Source organism: Theobroma cacao, chromosome 8 (assembly GCF_000208745.1).
Source record: "Theobroma cacao cultivar B97-61/B2 chromosome 8, Criollo_cocoa_genome_V2, whole genome shotgun sequence".
Taxonomy (NCBI): Eukaryota; Viridiplantae; Streptophyta; class Magnoliopsida; order Malvales; family Malvaceae; genus Theobroma; species Theobroma cacao.
This window is the reverse complement of record NC_030857.1, coordinates 18,328,774-18,332,842: the sequence shown is the minus strand read 5'-3', so window position 1 is coordinate 18,332,842 and position 4,069 is coordinate 18,328,774. Positions and strand designations below refer to the sequence as shown.

The following is a 4,069-nucleotide window of genomic DNA, read 5'->3' as shown; positions in this document are numbered from 1 at the left end:
AATTTCTAGGACCAACCATACAAGTTTGGTACGGAGAAATAATTATTGTCAACATTTATAACAAAAGGAAATACAACATCACCATTCACTAGTATGTCAAGTCAAAGAAACAATTTCGTTTTTATTGTGTTGAAAAATCCCTCAAGTTTCTGGTTTGCTACTCTCCTTTTAAAGCAAATCATCTTGTTTTTATAATTCCTTTGCAAGCATGGAGTTCAACAGCCTAGGTATCCATGGTCAGATGGTCCCGAATATATCACGCAATGCCTAATACAACCTGGAAGAATGTCTAAGCAAAAAACTATATTTTCCACGAAAGAAGGGACCCTATGGTGGCATGCCCACAGTGACTGGTCAAGGGCTACTGTTTATGGGGTTATTATCATCTATCCAAAGGTTGGAACTAGGTACCATTTTCCCAAGCCAGATGCAGAAGTTCCCTATCACAGCCCAATTTTTAGGCCATGACCAGTGCATGGGCTTAGTGGGCATAGCCCACTAAGTCCAAGCAAGCCTCTTTATGTAATCTCGATCGTCATTTCAACAATCATTCCTAAAGTCACATTTTGTAATTATCAACTATAAAAATATTCAGTGATATACTATGGCAATCAAATACTTACATTTAGATCATCCAAAATAATATCATCCATTGTCAACTCATAGTGGCATCATCAATCAAAATATACATATACTGTTTATACTATGAATCTTAGTGATTTACATCACGTGTACGCATACACAGGAAAAAGACTCTTAATCACCAACGGAGTGACTTTGGGTGAAGGTACAACTACTGAATGCCATGTTACCTACCAAAAAGATGACTATACATGGACACCTCAATTGTCATGACCCGATACTCTCTTCGAGCCCGAGACAACAGCCGCGATGTCTTGATAGACAAACTTTACCCGAAATGTCAATCGAAACCTCGCAAGGCTTTAGCATCAGTTTTTTGCCTCCTCTGTGAGCAACAGTTACTAAATATCATGTTTTAAAGGAATATAGAATATTTTCAAATCAAAGACAATCAAAAAGTAATTTCTACCGCACAAGGGTATTTTGGTCATTTTATTCAAAAATTTTGAAACCTACTAAAAATATAATATATAAATGAAAAATATACATTTCATATAAAAAAAATAAATTTAGGTGTCTAAATCATCTTTTTAAAGTGATTTTAAAACTAATAGAACTAAATAAAAATATTAGATAAAATATTCCATTTTCATATAAAACAATATTTATAAAATTTTACGTAAACAATAACTGTAGCGTAGTAACAAAATAAATTCATATACATAATAACACACAGCGCCAGGGCATACAAAAATATTTTACAATGACATGTGAGCCCCAAAATAACAAAAATAAACAGGACTGTAGACCTACGATTTCTAAAGGTGCAAATCCAAAAGCAAACCCTCGACAAAATCGACTGTTTACAGACTGCTCTGAACCTGAAATGGGTGAAAAGAAGGGGGTGAGTTTTTATAAACCCAGTGAGTAAGCAAAGTTAATCTATAACATCTAAAGCCGAGTAAATAGAGACAATTTAAAACATCTCATCATAATATGATTCATAACATTAAAACTTATTTCAACCCATATGAAACAGTTACATTTCATAAAAAAATCAACAAGGCTTATGACTCTCTTAAAACTTGGCTTGTGCCAAAACTCGTAGTTAGTGACACCTTGTGCCGGGCATCCAACCGAGTCCGCCAAGGCTATTAAATTAACATATACACAAAACATGTTTTTACGTTTAAAAACATAGTCGTTCCTTGACGTTGGCTGAGTTTCACCCTCACGTGGTGGTTCGGCATGAAGTGAACTCTAAACTACCTTAGGAGATACCTTCCGTGCCTTTCATACTAAGGTAAAATATAACGGGATTTACCGTGCCCCTCTAATAGGTAGGTCCACGAAAACCCACCCATTGCAGTAAGCTAATCAATTACCCCACCAAATCAACAAAATTTCAGCAGCATGACATGGCTAATGTGATATTACCTAGCCTATCAAGGTAAAACAAAACAGTTCATATATTCCACACAAACACAAATCTAGCCATTCATGCCATCACATTGTCATAAGCCATCAATTCAAACCATATATCAAACACGAGTATATAGTCTCCACTTACTCAATTTCTAAAACCAGTATTCAATTTCAAAACAAGTTATAAATCTTATTTCGTTTAACCAACACTTCAATTTTAAAACATAATAATTTACCATTTAAACTCATTATTCTTTAAAATATAAAAACGAGTAAAAACAACTTTAGATAGCTAAGATGATCGTCTGTTTACTCACAATAACGAGAGTACTCCTACTCCTGGTCCTCGGATACTATATCCTTACCCTTACCAGAGGGCTTACCACCTATACATAACATACAACAAGTAATTCAATACACTTGTGCCAAACTGTTATAAAACTATTTCAGGGTCTTTATGAATGCATGAAATTGAATGAGAAGTGTTCGAATAATCACTTAAAGATGGTGTTTACGTAGGTTCAATTGTTGTTGGACTGAAATGGTATTTGACCTAACTCGCACTATACACTGTTTAATTAGCCAAAACATCCAATTCAACTCCAAATAGATTCATTGCACTTTTGGTACTCCAATAAGTCCGTATACCTCATTAGAAATCAATTCTAAGTCCATTTACTATAATTTTCTCATTATCGTTCAAGTCGTTTACTAAAGGAACTATACTTTTCGATAACCTTTTTCGATATCCAACATCACGAATCATCAAATACGAGCTAGATAACATGAAATATGAAAAAATTCATCTTCAAAATATTCCCAATAGAATTCAGCCAATTAGGGTTTGATGCAGAACATGTTGTTTTCTTGCTTGATTTTCACACCGAATATCACAAACAACTAAAAACGCCTAGATAATATAAGATCTAGCAAAAACCATCCTCAAAACCTTCCCCCCTTGATTCGGCCAGCATGCTTCCATCATGAAAACTTGAGTTTCAACCATAGAAAATGAAAAAGAAAGCATGGGTAAGATAGATCATAAGCTAAATCGTGAAATCTTACCTCCGATCGCTTCATTTTTCGAAAATCCAATGAATTTCTCTTGAATTTTTCCTCCTTAGAGTTTTTCTATTCTTTCTCCCTTTGTTCTTTGGCTTCCACGGCAATGAAGAGTGAATTGGGAAAGTTTATGTTGAGTTTATAAAGGAAATTATAAAATAATAAAAACTTGACACGTGTCGTCACTTGATTGGTCCATGGTTAAAACTTAACAATTAAGCATTCTCTTACCACCACATATAATACCTTAATTATCCAAGATATAAAAATGATAATAGGTGAAATTCATGGGCTTGACAAGTGTCATCATCAATCCCTTTGAAGAAATACAAGATATAATTTTTATTCAAATCATGCTCCTCCATCTTAAAGAAATCCTCTCGCCAAATCATCATCAATCTCTCTGGAGAAATACACTAAGTCTTTAATCCTGTCTTTTCTCCAAACTGACTCAAAAAAGTTATTCCTTGAATTTTTCCAGTTTGTTTCCCGAAGAAATACAATATTCGAGGTTTCCTTATTGATCACCCTCCTAACTGCACATTTCTCCTCGCCTTTGTATATCCCTCTAACAGTCTAAGTAAGTATAACATTTATAAAATGCAATATGCACAAACCAGCAAAGTTCATTTAAGAACTTCCAAATTGCCACTCTTCTTCTTCCAATTTCATTATAGTATCCACAACATCATCATTTGAATTTTTAAATTCTATCCCAAGTTTCCCTTTAACAGCCCGTGTGGCCTTAAACTCATCATGTAAATTATCACAATCTACATTCTGATTTTTTGTATTCAACATTGTCATGACCCGGAACCTCCCTCAGGTCCATGACAATCGCCGCGACGTCCCGATTGACACTCATTATCCGGAATGCCAACCGGAACCCCGTAAGGCTTACATATCAGTTTCTTTCCTTTCCTGTGAGCAATCGTTGTTAAATATCGAGTTTTTAGAGAATATACACTATTTTAGATAAAAAACAATCAAAATAAAATTT

General features: G+C 34.4%; 1 long non-coding RNA gene across 1 annotated transcript; it reads right to left on the bottom strand.

The window, feature by feature from the left end:
- Positions 1,423 to 3,161, bottom strand: LOC108663100. Its single transcript, XR_001929028.1, has 3 exons — positions 3,073 to 3,161; positions 2,325 to 2,393; positions 1,423 to 1,463 (listed from the first exon to the last, which is right to left on the bottom strand). It is a non-coding gene; the product is annotated as an uncharacterized LOC108663100 (long non-coding RNA).